This window comes from Ranitomeya imitator, chromosome 7, assembly GCF_032444005.1.
Source record: "Ranitomeya imitator isolate aRanImi1 chromosome 7, aRanImi1.pri, whole genome shotgun sequence".
NCBI classification, from domain to species: Eukaryota; Metazoa; Chordata; class Amphibia; order Anura; family Dendrobatidae; genus Ranitomeya; species Ranitomeya imitator.
In genome coordinates this window covers 59390460-59413776 of record NC_091288.1, presented here as the reverse complement: position 1 = coordinate 59413776, position 23317 = coordinate 59390460, and the positions used below count along the sequence as shown (strand labels likewise).

Sequence of the window (23317 nt, the reverse complement as noted above, 5' to 3'; positions counted from 1 at the left end):
TGGGGAAAAGGGGAGAGACGAGAGGTGGATGGTAACAATTGATGACTGACTGACTGACAATGACAATGACTGACAATCTGATCTACCTGTCTCACATTGGTAATGCCCCCTTTATGTAAAATAATCTCTGGAGGCAGATTCTCGGCGAGATCTATGTCCAGCCCATAGATCTTAACAGCTCATTTATATGTTAAGAGAAATGTGGATTACTCTGGAATAAAACATTGGATCGCAGATATCAAGGTATCATTTGATATCCTTGATATCAGCTGACGGACATTTAAATGAGTTTTGAGGCTAAGTTCACCAGAAAATGAATGTTTTGTCATCCTCCAACATGGCCGGGGTCAGTCATCAAAAGTGACACTTGTAAACCTTATAAAACGACATTATTCTAGGACTTATATGTCGCATTGCGTGACGTCAGCGAATCAGAGATGTCGAATATGAGTTTACCACGGTTTTCCAATGTGTTTGTAAAAAACATCTTGTCTGTCCATGATTTTCTGATAAGCTGTCCAGAAAAAAATAAAAAGGCAAATTGGCTTCTCTGCCATGTGTCACAGCATGAAAAAATGTGATCAGGGGAATCATTGTGGTTATTTTGTGCTACAACGTTTCATTTAGCATTTTTGTCCCTTTCCTGCCTGCTGCTGGTATCAGCACAGACCTCCAGACTTGCAACCTGACCCCGAAGCATCAGGATTCCTGGGACAGATTGTATCTGCTCTGCAGGAGTTAATAAGGATCCCAGGCTCCCCCACTCTGGCCCCTCCCCGGGGCGGGGTCACGGCCGGCTCCTCCCACTCCTCTAAGCAGCTGGGACCTGAGAACACACAGACAGCGGCGGCGGCGGCGGAGCAGAGGCATGGGGCTGCGGTGACCCCGGACTAGGAGGACCCCCGGTGTAACGGAGAGGTGAGCGCCCCCTGTTCGCAGCACATAGCCCTCTGCAGCATAGTGCTGGCCATGTTATCTGCTCGCAGCTGTCGTGCATATGTCATTGCTACCTTGTGTATCTCTCTAATTGCCCCTCTCTGGGGTGTTCACACTCTGAGGATTGTGTGTGTGACGTGTTATACGGAGCAGAGCCGAGTTTGTCATTTGATGCTACTCCTTACAGCTGCCTCTATGTAGCGCTGGAAGTGACAAACACAGCTCTGCTACATCTGCAATGGATAGAGTAGGTTCTCACAACTGGATCATGGAGGGGCATACATTTATAATGTTTTTCTTGCATTGGGGGGGATCACAGAGAACAATACATTGCACTGAACTGCATAGCAGATGCTGATCATGCTTCCACTTGTGGTTCCTCTATCCCTTTAAGGCCTGTCAAAGATCTGGCACCTTGGAAGTTGTATGAGGGAAGTATCCGGCAGGCTCATGCCATAGGAATGTCATTGTGATTCCTCCCATATGTAGATACCTTGGGGGCAGAAAGTGCCGGTTCTGACGTGTGCTGGTGCCGGATGTCCACAGAACGCGTCCTGCAGGATTTCGCTGGTGCTCCCTACAGAAGTGATCCAGAATGTCAGCCGGTCACTTCCACAGAGGAAATGCATGTCCTTCTCTCCAAGTAGCTCCTGATTAATGCCCCTGCTCATTTGTAAGCAGTCCTCAGCTAATGACCCTCCACTAACCGCTAAGATTAGCGCCCTCTCCGTAATGTTCACTCTCCCCGCATTGTCCTCCCATTATCGCCTCCTGGTAGCATTCGTGCCGCTCGCCCGCAGGTTCAGGATCATTCTGGTTGCAGTTGGATTATCCGTGTTCTGAAGAAGGTCCCATACACGGTGTGGTGTCGCCAGCGGTGTACTTATTCCCAAGTGGACCGAGCCTACAACTCCTCTACTGGTACCTGAGTCTTACAACCAGTAATGATAATGTGGGAACATAAGTACGAAAGAGCAAAAGTACTGGTAATGTAGCCATGGCCACAAAATTTCAATAACTGGCATCCAACTTCCTTTCCGACGTCCTCATACACGCACGCTCAGCGTGTCTGTATTATCAGTGGGAAGAGGAAAGTAAGTGGCTACCAGACTCCTTTTGGTGGTAACACATTTATTCCACATCATCATCACTGTCCCCATTGGGGCTCACAATCTACATTCCCTTTCAGTATCTCCTGTGATGACAGAAGATTGGACATGTTGAGTTTCATTATGGCCGATCGTTCCTTCCCCCAATATCACCTATTGGGGGGAAAGTTGGCACAACCTCAATTACATGTTAGCCGGCTTCTTCTGCACATTCAGCTGATTTTTCTCTTAAGCTGCATTTCACACATTTAGTATTTGGTCAGTATTTTATATCAGTATTTGTAAACTAAAATGAGGAGTGGCAAAGTATAATAGAGACTCGTCACCACTTCTGCATTTATCACCCACTCCTGGTTTTGGCTACAAATACTGATGTAAAATACTGAGCACGTGATTGTGACCTTAGGGCTCATTCAGACATCAGTGATTTTTCTCATATGCAAAACAAAAAGTTCTGAGTTTCATCAGTGGTTTTGATCAGTATCTTGTCAGAGTTTGATTGAGTTTTTTTTTTATGGATGTTTCTCAAGCTTCTATCAATCTGTGTGAAAAAAATAGATGGCACAGGGATGGCATCAAAGTGCTGTCCACAATTTTTTTTTTTTTCCACTGATCCATAGACTTGCATTGGCAGGTTTGAGCAGACGCTCCCATCAATATCGGACAAGACTCCATACTTCTTGAGGACCACTTGGTCACGTGAACTACCCCATAGACTATGATAGGTGCGAGTGTTCTCTTTGGAAAACACAGAACTCGTACAAGAGAAACTGACATCTAAGGGTATGTGTCCACGTGCCGGATGACAGCCGGATTAGCTGCGGATTGAACGCTGCGTACAGCCGCAGCGTTCAACCCGCGGCGTCCAGACGTTACAGCATAGTGGAGGAGATTTTATGAAATCCCGTCTCCATTATGTGTGCAAACACGCACCCGGCGGCCCTGCGTTTCCAGACATGTGGCGCATCTTTTTAGAACTCAGCATCTCTGTTTACCTTGCGGCGACACTTAGTCGCCGAAAGGTAAATCACAGGGTCCTATGTATGGCGTGCGGAGTTTCCGAATATGTGCAGTGAACACATCCGGAATCGCTGCACGTACAGAAGTGGACGGAGCTTTGGGCAGAGCGGGTTTTCCGCTCTGTCCAAAGCGCCATCGTTACGGACCGTGGACATGCACCCTAATTGTGCTGTTGATCACTGCTTGTCTGAGCTTAGAATTTATTGAACTAGTTATGTCTGCTGATTGCAGCCAGAACAGAATCTCAGTACAGCTTCATGCCCTCATGCGCTGTTTCTGTGCACTAGTCAGCTCTGTGTGTAATATATATATATTATATATTCACATGGATCTGAGGTCCACAGACTACAGTGAGTGTGCAGTCCGTCGTGCATATAGACCTGGTGCATCTTGTATGTCCCAATCAGTGGGGTTTGTCAGATTTCCATTTGGGCTGTAGTGTTGTTTTTTTTTTTTTTATAGAATGAATGGCGCTGCAACCCAATAAAAAGACATGAACGTGACTTTTTCATTGGACAACCCCTTTATCACCTATCCCTCAGAGGCAGTGTGTGTCATAAGTGTGGTTCATTTGGACAAGACTGATTTGGTAATCGCTCCGCAGGGGGTTTCTATTGTGGCCCTGACAGTGTCAGCATAATACAGGCCACCAAACACTTGCCTCATCCCTGGGCAGCCACCGGCATAGATCAGAGGAGTCTTCATTCCTCTGCTTTGGAATATGTTATATACTTTTAATATCGCATAAATAGAGCGCTTTAATATACATTGTGCCTTTTTGTATAATGATGGAGATGCAAAATGTCACTTACCCGTGGCAACACTCCGATTCGAGCTTTCAACTTTCCATACTGGTTTGAACATGATCTTTGCTTATACTGGTGTTTTGCTGGAGGCCCTAAATGTAAAAAGAAAATCGGATTTCCTTATTTCCTTACTGTGCTATCTGTCATTATTTGTATATCTGCATTTTTTGGTTTGTTAAAAACCCTCTCTAAAAAGTGCAGTTTGAACCCAGTCTTGCCTTACTATACATAAACCACATACTTCGCATCAAAGACTAGATCTGCTGATTTTGGAGATTAAGGATATGTGCACACGTTGCGGAATGTTGTGCGGATTTTTCTGCACTTGTTTTGGTAAATCCGCAGTAAATCTGCACTACGGATTTATTGTGGAATTACCGCGTTTTTTTGCAGTTTTTGTGCGGATTCCACCTGCGGTTTTACACCTGCAGATTCCTATTGAGGAGCAGGTGTAAACTGCTGCGGAATCCGCACAAAGAATTGACATGCTGCGGAATAAACAACACAGCTTTTCCACGCGTTTTTTTTTCCTCAGCATGTGCACTGTGGATTTTGTTTTCCATAGGTTTACATGGTACTGTAAACTAATGGAAAACAGCTGCGGATCCGCTGAAAAATCTGCAGCGTGTGCACATAGCCTAAGGGTACATTTACATGTGTTGATCTTTGCACTGTGGTTCCCCAGAAAATCCTCATGTGCCAGGCTGGTCTCCCGTTGTGGACATTGACTGTTCTTGCTCCCCCCCCCCCCTTTTTTTTTTTTTTTTTAAGTACCGGGATCCTGAGATTTGAAATCCTATTATTTTTTTAGTACATGTACATGAAGCATAAGGCTATATTCAGACAGTTGTGTTTTGAGCGGATCTGCTCCGACAACTGCCTTCAACATCTTTTGAAAGACTTTCATTTCAATGGTACTGTACTGTAGAACGCAACTGAAAATGTTTATAAAAACAAAAGCTGAAAAAATACAATGTGTGAACATAGCCTTACTGCCAAGAGAACAGGTTTTGCCTGCAGGAAAAAAACACAACATGGGAGGATAGCCATAATCCTCTGTAATTTTCATATGTTAATTTTTTTATTTTATTTTTTTTTTAGCCTCAGGCTTTGAAAACTTGTGGCAAAACACAGAAGTTCAGGTCGCTTCTATGAGGTGGATTCTTCTGAGAATTTTCCTTAAATTTGACAGGCAAAAGGAATAAAAAAAAAATTGCTTTTAAAAGCTCTTTAAATGGAATTGGTCAGTAGGATCAACCCTCCTAGGTCAGTATGGACACGCAAGTTATAGGAAGTTGAAGAAAATGATACCTTGACATTTCCAATATGATGTCTTAGTCTCGAGAAATCCATATTTTCTTAATATGTAAGTGAGCTGTTAAGCTCTATGGGTCGGACACTAATCTCTCTGAGAATCTGCCTCCAGAGCCCATTTAAAATAAAAAGTGGTGCTACCAGCGTGAGACATGTAATGACTGACAGTCTGATCTACATGTCTCACATTGGTAATGCCCCCTTTAATGTAACCTAAACCCTGGAGGCAGATTCTCAGGGAGAGCTATGTACAGCCCATAGATCTTAACAGCTCATTTATATGTTTAGAGAAATGTGGATTACTCTGAAATAAAACATCATATCATAGATATCAGTGTATCATTTTATTTAATCTTCTGTGACCTACATGCCCATATAGATGGCTTAGGAGGATTGATCCCACTAACAGATTCGCTTGTAAGGGTATGTGCACACAACATATTTTCAAGTAGATCCGCTCCGTAACCCGCCTGAAAAAGGGTTAATAAAGAAGCGTAATAATGAAAATATTCACTGCTATATAAAAACGACTTGCTGTGCGTATTTTCAGTCTTTTGAGCTTCTTTTAACCACTTCACGTTTCCTAAGACACAAAGCTATTAAAAGACGTGACCTGACTATTCTTCAGGCAGCTCATGCTTACAAAACTGTGTACACAATGGGAAAAAAAACTTCCAGCTGCAAAAAAGACAGAAAAGACGCTTCAGGAAAAACATTGTCATCATGTTCCTGAAGAATCTTCTGCTTGAAAAGCTTGATGGTATACTGATGTCTGAAAGATGTCATACCCACATATTTTTTTTTCAGTTGTTTTGGAGCAGAATCTCTACAACTCTCCAATCAAAACTCGTGTCTGTGTTTTTTTTTTTGTTTTTTTTTAAACTGCTCATGTTTTTTGCGTTGAGAACTCGACAAAACACCATCGGGGATATACAGCTCTGGCAAAAATTAAGAGACCACTGCAAAATGTTCAGTTTCTCTCAATTTTCTTTTTATTGGTATATTTTTGAGTAAATTGTTTTTATTCTATAAACTATTGACATGTCTCCGAAGTTCCAAGCAATAAATTTTGTATTTATTTCCTGATAATGAAAAATGGTCAAAATAACAAAAAAATGCATTGATTGCAGACCTCAAATAATGCAAAAACAAAACATGTTCATACTCTTTTAGAAACAACAATACTAATGTTTTAACTCAGAAAGATTTCAGAAATCAATATTTTGTGGAATAACCATGATTTTTTATCACAGCTCTCGTGTGTCTTGCCATGCTTTCCACCAGTCTTTCACACTGCTTTTGGGTGACCTTATGCCACTCCTGGTACATAAATGTAAGCAGTTCTTCTTTGTTTGATGGCTTGTGACTATCCATCTTCCTCTTGATTACATTACAGAGGTTTTCAATGGGGTTCAGGTCTGGAGATTGGACTGGCCATGACAGGGATTTGATGTGGTGGTCCTTCATCCACACCTTGATTGATCTAGCTGTGTGGCATGGCGCATTGTCCTGCTGGAAAACCAGTCCTCAGAGTTGGGGAACATTGCCTGAGCAGAAGGAATCAACTGTTTTTCCAGGAAAACCTTGTATGCGGCTTGTATTGTTGTTTCTAAATGATTATGAACTTTGTATTTTTTTTGTTTTGTTTATTTTTTTGCATTATTTCAGGTCACGTTCATACGTTAAATATTTGGAGAGTGAAAAGTATTAGGGTATGCGCCCACGATCAGTAAAAGCTGCGGGTTGGACGCTGTGTACTTATGCAGCGTCTAACCCGCAACGTCCAGATGTTACAGAATAGTGGATGGGATTTCAAGAAATCCCATGCGCACTATGCGTCCACAGACGCCCATGGATCACCTGTGGAGATGGACATGTGGCACATCTCTCCAGACCGCAGCATGTCAATTTCACCCATAGCATTTTTCAGACACAGTGAATCTGCACGGTTCAGTGATCACATGCGGATTCCCCTGCGTTCATTAGACTGCAGCGCTTTGGATGCAGCAAAGATGCGCTGCTACTTCTGGGCCGTGTGCACCCGGCCTAATAGAAACATGTTACCGCTTCTGCATTTTTTTTTTTCACCCACTCCTGGTTTTGGCTTACAAATACTGAGGTAAAATACTGAACATGTGAAAGTGGCCTTAGGGTATGTTCCGGTTGAAAAATTTGTCTTTAAGGCCGGCGTCACACTGGCGTTTAAAACGGCCGAGTGCAATGCGATAAAAAATCGCATTGCACTTGGACCAATGTTAACATATGGGGCCGCTCCCAGCAGCTGACTTTTTGTCGGCCGTTTTTCTCAGTCCGAGACAATCGCAGCATGCTGCGATTGTTTCGGACCGAGGAAAACTCTCGGCTCACTCGCACCCATATAAGCCTATGGGTGCGAGTGAGACAGCGCACAACCACTCGGATATCATCCGAGCTATGTGCGTTATAAGCGGACCCCAGCAATGGAGGAGATGGAGAAATTCATTTCTCCGCCTCCTCCGCAGCTGTGCTCCGGTCCTCCCTGTGCGAGAGAATCGGAGCGCAGACGCATGACACGCGGCTCCTGCTCTGCTGCGAGCAGGAGCCGAGTGTCATTAGCATATCGCATCCGATGATCTCGCATCGGATGCAATACGCTAGTGTGACGCCGGCCTAATACCTCAAAAAGCCTCTGTCTGGACATAGCCTGTCGTACCATTGCCGTTATTCTTGTATTTTGTGGGGGGACAGAAGCTTTATGGTGTTCCTTCCCTTTGTTAATAGGCCATAAAGTTGTCTTTCCAGGTTATAAAAGCCTTGGTTGTATATTTACTGCTCATGTAACGCTGCTAAATTTAATTGCCTACTTTTACTATGCTAATTTCCCAAACCTGCGGGACATGAGAAACATGGATTCTCCTGGCAATGTAAAACCTGATCCACACCTGTATACCTGGCTCAGCGGAGCAGGTTCTTCCATGAGGGAGATAGTAGTCTGATGGCTGGTGTGACATGCTGCAGACACAGGAGCCTGGTACAGTGAGGCACGTTTGTGGTAGGTGGCAGCAGCTTTGTTACCTCACATCTTCTCTTGGCCGCCCTGTGTTTGCCCAAATGAGGCTCGCGGAGCTTGAAAGGGGAGACAACAAGCGGATGTGAGGATAGCGCTGAAGTATCCATGGTAATGTGTGCAGGGCCCAGGCTCGGGTTAGTGAAGTGCTGGGCTCTCTGGAGGCTTTTATAAGGGCAAATTCACATCCATTGTCCCAGCTGCTCTGAGACTGTACAATACGTGGCCTGCAGCTGTACGTGGATTAACCCTTTCAGTGTATGGCAGCAGAACATAGTGTTACCCGAGGTTAGGACGATTATTTATGTAATGATGATAGCAGTATGGTGCCAGAACTGTGCTTTGTTGTGCGACAGCCATTCTCCTCCCGTCGTTTGCAAATAAACCTTTTTGCCACGTCTCCAAGGGTGACATGTGAGCTGAGTACCTGTGGGAGTGGAGAGTGTATCTGTGAGGGACATGGGTGCTAGACAGGAAGCGATCATTTTTTCCATCGGTGGGAATCTTGAGTAATTTAGTGTATGCATATCATTTTATTAAGTATCCTAAGTCTATAATGCCAATAACCATTTTATTTAGTTTTGGTAGTTGAACTCGTTGCTTGACGTACTGAAGATATCAGCTATAGGCCGGGGTCACACTTGCGAGTGTGAAGCAAGAAACTCTCGCAAGTCTCTCTCCTCAATACCCGGCACTGCCGCCGGCACTTGGGACCGGAGCCTGCGGCTGTATGTATTTCTATGCAGCTGAATGCTCCTGTCCCGAGTGTCGGCGGCAGTGCCGGGTATTGAGGCGAGAGACTCGTGCAAGTTTCTCGTATCACACTCGCAATTGTGACCCCGGCCTTAAATGGGTTATCCAGGTTTGGCGTTCTCACTGACTGCAGGCTTATGAATCTATCTTCACACCACTCACACAGTGTTCGCTGTCAGGATTCTCTGGGAGCGGGCAGTCATGTGACCGCATGTATTCAATTAGTATACTTCTGGCCACTTCTAGACATGTCCTGCCTTGCTCAATTCACTTGTATTGCTTGAGGCTATGCACCTCTAGTCAGCACGCAACCACATCTGTGCAAATCTCATACTTGCAATAATGCGCCTGCCCGCTTCCTACACTGGAGAATCCTGGGAGCACTCAGTGTATGCGCTAAGTCTTGAACCCCAAGCTTGGACAACCCCTTTAAGACCTCCATACATATTAGCCTAACACCAGTCAAACCAGCCGATATCAAAAAGTTCAGCAGACATTCTAATGAGATCCAATTTCAGATCACGAATCCATTTGTTCTCTAGAGATGAGTCGCCTTTCAAGAGATGTCTAGCGGGGGCTCTCTCATAGGAGACAGTGCTCCTCTGTCGGGGAGAGTTGGCCGACAACCATGTAAGGTCTATGGGAGAACTTAGGGTATGTGCACACGTCAGGATTTCTTGCAGAAATTTTCCTGATAAAAACCAGACATTTCTGCCAAAAATCCGCATGCGTTTTTACTGCGATTTTCACGTGTTTTTGGTGCGTTTTTTCCCAAATGCATAGAATTGCGGGAAAAACGCAGAAAATCCGCAAAAATAATGAACATGCTCATTTTTTTACCGCGATGCGTTTTTTGTGTGGAAAAAAACGCATCCATGTGCACAAAACATGCAGAATGCATTCTAAATGACAGAATGCATAATGTATGCGTTTTTAATGAGTTTTTATAGCGTTTTTAGCGCAAAAAACCTGAACGTGTGCACATAGCCTTAAGGTACCGTCACACTGAACGATATCGCTAGCGATCTGTGACGTTGCAGCGTCATGGCTAGCGATATCGTTCAGTTTGACTCGCAGCAGCGATCAGGATCCTGCTGTGCCATCGTTGGTCAGAGCAGAAAGTCCAGAACTTTATTTTGTCGCTGGACTCCCTGCAGACATCGCTGAATCGGCGTGTGTGACGCCGATTCAGCGATGTCTTCACTGGTAACCAGTGTAAACACCGGGTTACTAAGCGCAGGGCCGCGCTTAGTAACCCGATGTTTACCTTGGTTACCAGCGTAAAAGTTAAAAAAAAACAAACACTACATACTTACCTTCCGCTGTCTGTCCCCGGCGCTGTGCTTCTCTGCACTGGCTGTGAGCGCAGGCCAGCCGTAAAGCACAGCGGTGACGTCACCGCTCTGCTTTCCGGCCGCTGTGCTCAGTCAGTGCAGGAAAGCACAGCGTCGGGGACAGACAGCGGAAGGTAAGTATGTAGTGTTTGTTTTTTTTACTTTTACGATGGTAACCAGGGTAAACATCGGGTTACTAAGCGCGGCCCTGCGCTTAGTAACCCGATGTTTACCCTGGTTACCGGCATCGTTGGTCGCTGGAGAGCTGTCTGTGTGACAGCTCTCCAGCGACCAAACAGCGACGCTGCAGCGATCGACATCGTTGTCGGTATCGCTGCAGCATCGCTGAGTGTGAAGGTACCTTTAGGCTGTTTTTCCATCCGCTGCTGTCTTCTGCACTAATCACCTCCATTGTTCTATTCCGTTACAAAAACAGATAAAAAAATAAAAATAAAAAAAAAGCAAAATCCATCACATGATTCCTCCCCAGGACACCCAATGTGTCTTGACTATAGTCGGGTTTCTGGATAATGTCCCACCTTTTGCCAGATCTGTAATGGTGTTTTCTCTGATCGCCCATGACGGCACCACGGAGAGAGGGGATCCGCCCACCAAGGACAGGAAACCTACGGATAAAAAGGCGGTACCACTCTCCTGCATCAGCAGTTGGTTTCCTGTCCTTGATGGGAGACCTACGGACTTACCAGTCAGCGTTGGAATTCCGGGGCCAACCAGTCCGATTCAGGCAGCTGGGGTCCCTCTGCCTCGGCTGGGGTGGTGACCCGAGGCACCACCGCTGGGGGCTAGTGGGCCTCAAGGGTGCGTGGAGGAGGTGACAAGGAGTTCACGGTCACCTCCTCAGGTAAGATGCAGCAGCGGCAACATCCAGGGGGGTCCCTCTGTGGTTGCGGGAGGTGCGGCGTGGCCCTCCCCTAGCTCGCGTCAGCCTGCACACTGCAACGCCATCGGGCTTGCAGAGCCGCGCAATAAGGGTCTGCATAGGACCGGGGGTGCCGGTCAGCAGTGCCATATCTGTACTCCGGACGCCATCTTGGAAAGTCGGTGCATGCCCGGAACTGCGCTGGTCTCGCGAGACGCCGGGGCGCCGCGGAAGCAACTGCGCAGGCGTCGGCGTTCGGCGCTCCTCGCCGTAGTCTGGACGCTCCATAGATCCCGACATGACGCTTAGGCGTTCTACAAGACGCAGGAGCGTCTGCGCAGGTGCCAGCGTTTCAGCGCTCCTCGTGCCGGCCGGGCGCTACTGCGCAGGCGCCGGGAAGGAAAAAAAAAAAAAAAAAAAAGAGGAGCGGCGGGAAAGTTTAAATGGGAGGATTTACTTCCCCCCAGTGGCTCTGCAGTATATTGGCAGGAGCCTCAGGAGCAGTCGTGTCAGCGCCATCGTAGCAAGTGTTGTTTTGCGCAGACCAGCAGCAGCAGTATGAGCGACCCGGCATCTCCCTTGCCTGAATCACCTCCACCTATAGCATCGCCGCAGCAGCAAAAAAGGCGGCAGCAGAAAGGTTACCAGGACACCAGCAAAGAACGCCAAAGGTCTCAACACAGCAAGGAGTCCAGCATGGCGTCGGGGAAAAAGCCAGAGGCTGAGAATTCCCAACCGGTATTTATGGGTCCTGGAGGTGGTAAGTTGATCTTCGTGAAAGTTAGAGACAGTAAGATTATTATTTGTCTCTTTTAGGGGAGGAAAAGCGTAGGTAAAACCAAGCACAAGGTCTGTGCCATCTGTAAAGAGGATCTTCCACTCGCCTGGGAGAAGCAGCTATGTAATTCCTGCATACAGCAGACGGTATCAGAAAGCCTGCCCGGGTTTGCAACAGATCTTAAAAACCTGATTAAAGAGCAGGTGGAAGACACCTTTAAATCCCTTAAAAGGGGAAGAAAACGGAGAAGGACCAGACACAGGTCCCCGTCCCCAGTCTCTAAATCTGACAGCGATAGTGCGAGTTCGGTATCCTCCGACTCCTCCTCCGCATCTTCGTCATCCACTTCTTCCTCAGGAGGTCACAATTGTTTCCCATTAGAGGACACTGATGGCCTCATAAAGGCAGTGAGGAGTACTATGGGGTTAGTAGACTCCCACCCTAAAAAATCAGCACAAGACATTATGTTTGGGGGCTTAGAAAAAAAAAGAGGAGAGCTTTTCCGCTTAATGAAACAATTGCAGCGCTAATCAAAAAGGAATGGAAAAAACCCATGAAAAAGACTCTCCTAACTCCCAAAAGGAAATACCCCTTTGAGGATGAATCCTGCTCCTTTTGGGAAAAAGCCCCCAAATTAGATGTAGCAATAGCGAAAGCATCAAAGAAATTCGCTCTCCCGTTCGAGGACATGGGGGTCCTAAAAGACCCTATGGACAAGAAGGCGGATGCCTTCCTCAAGGGCTCTTGGGAGTCAGCGGGAGGAGGCCTGAAATCGGCAGTGGCAGCAGCATGCACATCTCGCTCCCTAATGATCTGGTTGAATCAACTAGAGGGTCAATTAAAGGGGAAAACTTCCCGAGACTTGATGCTGAAGACATTACCCGTAATAAGGGGAGCTGCGGCCTTTCTGGCTGACGCCTCGGCAGACTCTATAAGATTAGCTGCCAGGTCGGCAGTATTTGCTAATGCGGCCAGGCGTGCCCTCTGGCTTAAGAATTGGCCTGGCGATCTACAAACAAAAACAAAATTGTGTACTATCCCCTGCGAAGGGGAGTTTTTGTTCGGTTCCACATTAGATGATATCTTGGAAAAAGCAGGGGACAAGAAAAAGTCCTTTCCCTCTCTAGGTCTCCCCTCTTACAGGAAGCCCTTTCGGAACAAGAGGTTTTTCCGTAAGAACCCTGGGAGAGGCCAGGGAAAGTGGGAGGATAAGAGGAACAAGAACAAGGGGTTCATCTTTAACAAAAACCCCAGCGATACCAAGAAGCCTTCTCAATGAAGGTTCGCCCCAGGTGGGAGGGAGATTATCTCTTTCTCCCAGCCTGGAAAAAGATTACCTCCAGTCAATGGATTCTAAACATCTTAGAATCAGGTCTGAGGCTGACATTCAAAAAATGGCCCCGTCCCTCTTTTACGATGACATCTATAAGATCTTCGGCAGAACAACAGCTGGCACTGGAAAACGAGGTCATCGGGCTAGTAAAAAAGGGAGTACTCCTGGAGGTTCCCCCACAAGAAAGAGGGCAAGGGTACTATTCCCCTCTATTCCTGAGGAAGAAACCAGACGGTTCCTTCAGGACCATTATAAATCTAAAAAAACTAAACGATTACTTGGATGTTCAAGCATTCAAGATGGAAACGATAAAATCATCTATCAAAATGTTGTTTCCCCAATGCTTCATGGTGGTCCTGGACCTAAAGGACGCATATTATCACGTCCCAATACACAAGGATCACCAGAGGTTCCTCAGGATGGCAGTTCTCATCAGGGGAGTCCTAAATCACTTCCAATTTTCAGCTCTACTATTTGGCCTTGCCATAGCCCCGAGGGTTTTCACAAAGCTGATAGCAGAGGTAATGGCTCACCTCAGGGAAGAAAATACCCTAATCGTTCCATATCTGGACGATTTCTTGGTGATAGGCTCCTCCCCGCAACATTGCGAGGATCAACTGGCAATAGTGATGCATTCTTTAAAGGAATTGGGCTGGCTAATAAACATAGAGAAATCCAGACTAATGCCTTCTCAGGTCCAGGAGTACCTAGGTCTTACTCTAGACTCCAAAAAGATGGAGTGTCGGCTCCCAGAGAACAAGATACAAAAACTAAAAAGTTTAGTATCAAGAACCCAATCTCTCCCCTCCATAACACTCCGTCAGGCCATGTCCCTCTTAGGCTCCATGACCTCTTGTATTCCAGCGGTCCAGTGGGCCCAATTACATTCGAGAGTCCTTCAATGGCAGATATTATCGGAGCAAATCCATCTAGGAGGGCATTTAGACGGGCAGTTGACTATCTCCTCGCACCAATCACTCTCTAACATGGTGGAAATCGCAGGAAAATCTTTCCCAGGGAGTCCCATGGGTAATTCAGGTCTCGAAAGTCCTGACTACAGACGCAAGCCCTTCAGGGTGGGGGGCCCATCTGGGCGACCTAGTAGCCCAGGGCATTTGGTCTCCATCTCTGGTAAACAAATCCTCCAACATGAAGGAACTCCTTGCAGTAAAATTTGGCCTTCAAGAATTCTTGGGGGTCCTTCACTCTCACCATGTAAGAGTAATGTCGGACAACCGGGTGGTAGTATCTTACCTAAATCACCAGGGGGGTACCCGTTCCAAAAATCTAATGGAAGTGACCGACTCAATCCTGCAAATAGCCGAGAGCAATCTCTTATCCCTAACAAGCCTACACATAAGGGGAGTAGACAATTACAAAGCAGACTTCCTCAGCCGGTCCAGCCTAAAACAGGGGGAATGGGAACTAAATCGGTCAATATTCACCCAGATCACAGAAAGATGGGGTGTTCCCAAAATAGATCTCTTTGCGAGCCATCTAAACAAAAAAGTAGCCTCCTTTTGCTCCCTATCTCCTCTGGGGAACCCAGTAGCGGTGGACGCTTTCCTGATATCTTGGGGTCACCATCTGGTCTATGCCTTCCCTCCTCTTATTCTGATTCCAGCAGTGCTGAGGAAGATTCGGGAGGACGGGGCGCTGGTCATCCTAATTGCCCCGTTCTGGCCGAAGAGACCTTGGTTCTCATGGATGAGGAAGATGTCAATATCCGACCCTTGGGTATTACCAGACCTTCAGGATCTATTGTCGCAGGGACCAGTCTGTCATCCACGAGTCAAGAACTTGCACTTGACAGCTTGGCTCTTGAAAGGAAATTATTAGAGAGCAGAGGGTTCTCTCCGGGGCTAATCTCAACTCTGTTACAAAGTAGGAAGCCGGTTACAACAAAACAATACGGCAAGGTATGGAAAAAATTTCTGTCTTCTTCAGGTGTAAGAATAGGGAAAGAAATTCCCCTTACTTCCATACTGGAATTCCTACAAAATGGGTTGGAGATGGGGTTGGCCACTAGTACCCTAAAAGTTCATGTGGCAGCTTTGGGAGCCCTATTCAATTTTGACTTGGCTTCAAACAGATGGGTCTCTAGATTTATCAGGGCAGCAGGAAGATCGAGGCCTCTTCCAGTAAAAGTTGTTCCTCAATGGGACTTAAACTTGGTCCTTAAAGCCCTGACTAGTACTCCATTTGAACCATTACGCGAAGCTTCACTGAAAAATTTATCTCTAAAAACTGCTCTGTTAGTCGCCCTCACTTCTGCCCGTAGGGTTAGCGACTTACAGGCTCTCTCAGCCAATCCTCCCTACACACAATTTCTAGAGGATAGAGTCATTTTAAAAACAGACCCAGCATATCTACCGAAAGTGGCTTCAAAATTTCACAGGTCCCAAGAGATATCTCTCCCCTCCTTCTGTCCCAACCCTAAAAATAAGGAGGAACAAACATTACATACACTAGATGTAAAAAGGTGTCTCTTACATTACATAGAAGCCACTAGAGAGAGTAGGGAGGATCCCTCTCTGTTTGTGTGTTTCCAGGGTCCCCGGAAGGGGAAAAAAGCATCCAAAGCCACCATAGCAAGATGGATCACGGACGCCATCAGTCTCTCATACTCGGCAAGTGGGATGTCCGTTCCCGGGGAGGTTAAGGCTCACTCAACAAGGGCAGTGGCAACTTCCTGGGCGGAGAAGGCCGGAGCTTCCATAGACCAGATATGTAGAGCTGCTACCTGGTCTTCACCATCCACATTCTATAGGCACTATAGATTGGACCTAATCTCCTCTTCAGACCTTACTTTCGGTAAAAGGGTTCTGGAGGCGGTGGTCCCTCCCTGAATGTACTATCTATGCAATTCTCTCCGTGGTGCCATCATGGGCGATCAGAGAAAAATATAGTTCTTACCGATAACGGTATTTCTCTGAGCCCATGACGGCACCCGTACATTCCCTCCCTTCACTTATGGGTGCGCACATCAAATTAGTGCCATAGTCTATTTATAGTCTTTAAACACGCGGTATCTCGTTATGATAAACAGTTAAAATTTACAAATGTTTTAGTAGTCTCCCATCGTTCTCTATGTAAAACAACTGATGCAGGAGAGTGGTACCGCCTTTTTATCCGTAGGTTTCCTGTCCTTGGTGGGCTTGGTGGATCCCCTCTCTCCGTGGTGCCGTCATGGGCTCAGAGAAATACCGTTATCGGTAAGAACTATATTTTTTGATGCGCAAGTGAATAGCAAGTTTAACTTTTCATCAGCCCTGAACTGTCCGATTGTTTGTTTGTTTTTTCATTCATATGAAATGAATTACCCTAAAGTATGTGCAGACTTACCGTATGTGCTGACCTTTTATTCCCAAAAGTGTGATGATTAGCAGGAGCACTCATTTGACTTCATGTATGGCTGTGTTCACACTTCTGTTTATGAAGAAACACCGTATGCACTACCAGAATAGGTGCCTTAGTAGGGTCCCACACCATATATGTAGAAGAAAATAGACTAGGCACTCAACTTATGCAGAACTTTTTGTGGTTTAATGTAGTCAACAAATAAACGTTTCGGCCACAGTAAAAGGCCTTCTTCCGTAATGGTTAGTACTAGAAGAAGATAATAACATAGGTGAAAGTGGTTATATAACGTAGGCACGATAATAGCCGTATCTGTGCAGGAGTATAAGGTCCCAACCGGAGCAACCGGTGTGTATGAGAGACCCAGAAAGGACAACGTGCCGGCGTGTCTGGCAGGGATGCGGTATCCACCGCTTGTCAGCTGACAAGCGGATACCATGTCCCTGCCAGACACTCCTACGTTATCATCTTCTTCTGGTACTAACTGTTACTGAAGAAGGCCTTTTACTATGGCCGAAATGTTTATTTGTTGACTACATTAAACTACAAAAGGTTCTGCATAAGTTGAGTGCCTTGTCTATTTTCTTTCACACTTCTGTTTTAGACTTTTTTTTGTACTTTTTAGGAACAGACAATTGGAATTGTGTCTGAAATGGATCCATTGTATTACTGGCGCAAATGGAAACAGAGGGACCTCATTGGTTATTACAGCCTCCTTTAAATATGTGTTTTTAGCTGATTCATCAAGATTGACCTTGCATATATCAGTGTTAATTAAAGGGCTCTCTTGCGTTCAATTCGAATTCATTAAGAGGCACACGCAACTTAATGAATTGAGTGCATCTTACAAGTGGCGTGCGCCATTGCCAAAAATGTTACTCCAGTTAGAAGCGGAGTAAGTTACACCACTAAAATGACTTACGGTAACTTTCCATGAATTTTGATAGGTGGGTGGGATAAAAGTGAAAACGCCAGAACTCAAAACTTCTCAGTTGCTCAAAGATTTTGCAATGAAGGTGTTTTATACGAGAACTGTAATGTAAACGTCTTAATGAATCGGGCCCTCAAAGGTCTGCATGATGGACCCCCATAATAATCAGTGGGATGTCTCGGCTTCCGTCTGTTTTACATGGCAAATGTACAGGCGTATTTTCCCATGGAGGCATTGCTTCTAGGGAGGAAAATCTCTGTACATAAGTTGTATGGCTTTTTACTAGTGGGCCACACACCTCTGATCACTGCAGGGCCAGCCTCACTGTCACCTGTGTATATGGATCCTAATTAATAAGCCTGAGCATTGGTGCCTCTCAGAAGAAATTCTACTGTTGGAGGGTTTAGGTAAATAAATTATAGGCATGTTTGTGCATAGACTTAGTAGATTGACACAAAACTGAAATGGTTTCCCTTTTTTTTTTTTTTTGTTCTCCACTCTTTCCACTTGTATAGCAAAAGGGTATGTCTCCAACTGTGGTATCCTTATGTTACCAGTCTGCTTGTTTCGATGACAGCCTTTCACACCAGGCATCTGGTAAAGACATATGTTTTATGTCAAAATTGTAGATGACTGTCTTTAATCAAAAACCTTTAATCTCCGTGCAATGCTGGATACAGTGATTTAGGATAACGTGCTGCCCTGTTTCAGATTAGTTTGCCTTGTCTCTTATCTCCTCAACCAGTGTTTGTGGAATGTCTTTAGTCTACCTCATTCTTTTTAGGCTTTTACTGAGCCATTGTTTAATAATAATAATAATAATAATAATAATAATAATAATTGTTTCATTACATCTCTATTTATTTATGGAATTTATTTTTCTCCATGTAGGCAACTAACATGAATGTTAGATAAATGAGATTCTAGGAAATGCCTGTACTATTGTTTTAACTTTGGTAAATCTTTTCTTTCCAGACTTATGGTCAGCATGGGTCTACCCTGACATTCTCTACCTGAGGAAATCGATCGTTTGTCTGCCACATTGGTCTGTTTATACAGCCCACAAATAACTTATTGTTTTCTAAATTATATGGGCGGTTGCAGTCAGCCCATATCATAAAGTTCATCTATAGAGATTATTGTATTCACTGAGAAGAAATCACGGCCAGCACTGTGACCTTGGATAGAGGCTCATGCTGGGCAAAGACTTCAAGTCATCCGCAGTCCTGGCCTTTGAACCACTTGGGGAATTGTTAGAAGTGAGACGATAAAGTTTAGGATCCCGAATAATCTTAGAAGTGTTCATTGACCGAAGTACCTGTAAGGCCACGTTCACACTTTCGGTATTTTACATCCATATTTGTAAGCCAAAATTGGGAGTGAAATAATCAGGGGAAAAGTATAAAAGAGACACGACACAACTTCTGTCATTTATCACCGACTCCTGGTTTTGGCTTACAAATACTGATGTAAAATACTGACCAAATACTGAACTTGTGTTGTGTGAACGTGGCCACTGAAAATGTGGACACCATAAGTGGTAAGGAAGAATAGCTGCCTCTATCTTTTTATTTTTTTTTATTAATCCATCAATGTCATGTGAGATAGGACACATATATTTTCTTTCTTTCTTCTGCTCCCCCACCTCAACACAAATCAGACAAGTGCATGTAAATAGCCAACTTCTGCACCCATCTGTTTTGTGAGCGAGCACAGAGTCAATCGCGTCACCAATTTATAGATGCTACTGGCTTGATTTTTCATACGACAGTGTTTTCGGTCATTGTGCGCTTCGTGCACCCAACGGACAGCACTGACCAATAATAGTCTATGGGACACAGCATTGCAGCATGCCCTAGTTTGGTCTAGTTTGTAGAACAGCGCATGCACTAGAAGGCATCTTCTGCATCCATCTGTGATACGGATGAGCACACAGAGCAAATCCCATTTGCATCCTGCAGACGTGACTGACTATATATTTTTTTTTTCATATGGTTGTATGAACTCAACCCGAGGCTACATTTGTTATTGTCAAATGTGCTGTGTTTTTTTTTTTTTTATACGGACAGCAAATAAACATACAGTTTCTTTGATCCATTCATACATCCATGAACAAAACAGATCCATGTGTGTCAGATCTGTGAAATCCAAAGCATTCTGATCTGTTTTGCAGATCTGGACTCGGCCATTAAAGTGAACCTGTTCTAAATGGAAGACATGCTTTGCAAAGAGTCAATGGATAAAAAAAAAAAAATTTAGTTTACTTCCATTATATAAAAAAAGTGTATGAGACACAAACATAGATGTAAAACTGAAAAATGGAAGTCATTTATTGGATGCAAAAATGGAAGCGATTGTGTGAATGTAGCAATCCACACACACTACATGTGTAATGTGTAAAAGTTTGCATGAGGGGCACAATTCACATAGTCAAATTGTGACTGCGTGCACTATCTCTGGTGGGTCAGATGGTGCGAACTGTGCCAAATGACACGTTAATAGTGTGCTGGTCCATGATACTGAAGGGGGCACAGAACACAACAAAAACATTGGTCGCTTCCACTGGTTGTGTGAATTAAACAAGCCCAGAGAATCCGAATACTTCCCGTAAGGCTGCATTCACACATCCATGTAAAACAGACAATTTTTCTCTGATCGCCCATGACGGCACCACGGAGAGAGAGGGGATCCGCCCACCAAGGACAGGAAACCTACGGATAAAAAGGCGGTACCACTCTCCTGCATCAGTTGGTTTCCTGTCCTTGATGGGAGACCTACGGACTTACCAGTCGTCGTTGGAATTCCGGGGCCAACCAGTCCGATTCAGGCAGCTGGGGTCCCTCTGCCTCGGCTAGGGTGGTGACCCGAAGCGCCACCGCTGGGAGCCAGTGGGCCGACAGGGTGTGCGGGGGAGGTGACAAGGAGTTCGCGGTCACCTCCCCAGGTAAGATGCAGCAGCGGCAACATCCAGGGGGGTCCCTCTGTGGTTGCGGGAGGTGCGGCGTGGCCCTCCCCTAGCACGCGTCAGCCTGCACACTGCACGAAACAGCTCTATTAGTCGCCCTCACTTCGGCCCGCAGGGTTAGCGATTTACAGGCTCTCTCAGCTAACCCTCCCTACACACAATTCCTAGAGGATAGGGTCATTTTAAAAACAGACCCAGCATATCTCCCAAAAGTGGCTTCAAAATTTCACAGGTCTCAAGAGATATCTCTCCCCTCCTTCTGTCCCAATCCTAAAAATAAGGAGGAACAAACATTACATACACTAGATGTAAGAAGATGTCTCTTACACTACCTAGAAGTCACTAGAGAGAGTAGGGAGGATTCATCTCTGTTTGTGTGTTTCCAGGGTCCCCGGAAGGGGAAAAAAGCATCTAAAGCCACCATAGCAAGATGGATCACGGACGCCATCAGTCTATCATACTCAGCAAGTGGGATGTCTGTTCCCGGGGAGATTAAGGCTCACTCAACAAGAGCAGTAGCGACTTCCTGGGCGGAGAAGGCCGGAGCTTCCATAGACCAGATATGTAGAGCTGCTACCTGGTCCTCACCATCCACATTCTATAGGCACTATAGATTGGACCTAATCTCCTCTTCAGACCTTACTTTTGGTAAAAGGGTTCTGGAGGCGGTTGTCCCTCCCTGAATGTACTATCTATGCAATTCTCTCCGTGGTGCCGTCATGGGCGATCAGAGAAAAATATAGTTCTTACCGATAACGGTATTTCTCTGAGCCCATGACGGCACCCGTACATTCCCTCCCTTCACTTATGGGTGCACACATCAAATTAGTGCCATAGTCTATTTATAGTCTTTAAACACGCGGTATCTCGTTATGATAAACAGTTAAAATTTAACAAATGTTTAGTAGTCTCCCATCGTTCTCTATGTAAAACAACTGATGCAGGAGAGTGGTACCGCCTTTTTATCCGTAGGTTTCCTGTCCTTGGTGGGCGGATCCCCTCTCTCTCCGTGGTGCCGTCATGGGCTCAGAGAAATACCGTTATCGGTAAGAACTATATTTTTCTCTCACGTATTCCATATAGCCTCCGCATTGTATCGGTTTATAAAAATTGAAAGAGGGGAAACTGTGTGAACTTACTATTATTAATTTTTATTATTTTTTTTTTTTTTTTTTAATCCATTATCCCTTTTCAATGGATTAGTGAAAATGGATGAAAACAAAAGGCCTACATTTGTCTTCAGTTTTCCATCCGTGTTTGATCTGTGTTTAACAGATCGTCACATACGTTAATGGCCAGATCTGATCCACAGATCAGATGAGAATAGCACTTGCTCTGAGCCTTTTGTCCCGGAGACACGGATCCATTTTTAAGACTGATGTGTATATGTCAGTGTGGTGTCCAAGAAAAAACATCCGCCACATAAACGTGTACAACCGATGTGTCAATGTAGCCTAAAATAGCAAATCTGGAGTATCCTAAAGTGGTTCGTTTGTTTGTTTTTTCTCTGAAATTTTTAGGAGGACCATTACCAGCAGGTTACCATTCTTGTGAAAAAGGTCAGTATTTCATAAGACTGGCATTAAAGTATGCGTGATTTTTCTAATTGAATCCTGTAAAAAGAAAACCTTCCGTTCCTCCATATAGTTTTCGGTTCTCTTTGGCCTCTATGCTCGGGATCCATGTGGCGCTTACCCTAATGCCAGTCTTGGCTTTCACTCTTCAGACCTATCTGGTCACTTTACATCTACAACTCTTTACATCTACAACTGCACATCCTTCCTTTCAGGTATGTCTTCCATTTTCTCCTTTTGCTTCATTTCTACCCATCTTCTGTGGGTTGCATGTGTTTTGTACAGTAATACACCATGCATGATCTTGGGCATTTCCCTCTGTGTCTAGTAGCTGGCTGGTTGTGTTGCTTGAAGAATGATTCTTGTCATTTGTCCAGGCAGTGTGGGATCCTGGGAGGAGAGGGTGCGGGTTCTCTTTCTTTTTTTATGAAAGGATTAAGGCCAATTTTGGTGCCCTCTCAGAGCCTTCATCCTCTTGCTGCTTCCGAAAAAGTTAACCCTTTGTTTGACTGTTTTTTTTGTTTTTTTTTACACTGCCAGCTACGTACCAGTCGGAGGATAAGCCATTTCAGCTCCTCTGTACTCGTGCTGTTTATTCGGAGAGATTCTTGGCTTTGTTCATTGTAAACATGTATTGTGCCAGGCATTTTTGATTCTTGCTTGCCCTTTGCCAACCACTTGTAAAAGCAATGAGTGTATAACTGAAAGTTAGGCTCTCAGCAACGAGTATTCCCTTTTTAATAATCTTTTTATGTTCTCATCTAAATGATGCAGAACAGGTTTTTATGTGTCTTCCATTGTTATTATTGATATAAAAACTAATGTATATAATTTGGTATGTGTTGTCCTCTTGCGGCTGGCATTTCTTTTCCAATGCTTTGAATCTACTCAAATAGAACTTAGCTGCAATGACGGGCACAGCAACTACCAACAGTGTAGAGCTGTGCCCTGTATTCTGCCAACTTTTGGGAAGTCTCACCCCACTGATCTGATTTTAATGTCCTTTCTAATTAAGTTTAATATTTGCCAAGTTTTTAGAGGTATTACCCCATTCTCTGACCACAGCAGCAATCTGACCACCCTGTCCCATCATGTCGGAAAGCATCATTGTGCAATGTCGATGCACTTTAATGAAAGTGCCCAATATTAATAGTTACATAGTCCAATACCTATCTGAG

At 45.0% G+C, this 23317-nt stretch overlaps 1 protein-coding gene across 2 annotated transcripts in view; it reads left to right on the top strand.

The window, feature by feature from the left end:
* The first annotated feature begins 801 nt into the window (after positions 1 to 801).
* SH3BP4 (SH3 domain binding protein 4) overlaps positions 802 to 23317 on the top strand; it is a 67651-nt gene continuing 45135 nt past the window's right edge. The window contains exons 1-2 of one of the 2 annotated variants that reach the window (XM_069733310.1): positions 839 to 918; positions 22086 to 22124. The gene's annotated coding sequence lies outside the window, so the exon portion shown is untranslated. Of the gene's footprint in view, positions 919 to 22085; positions 22125 to 23317 lie in introns of both variants that reach the window. The other variant, XM_069733309.1, reaches the window with a different exon arrangement.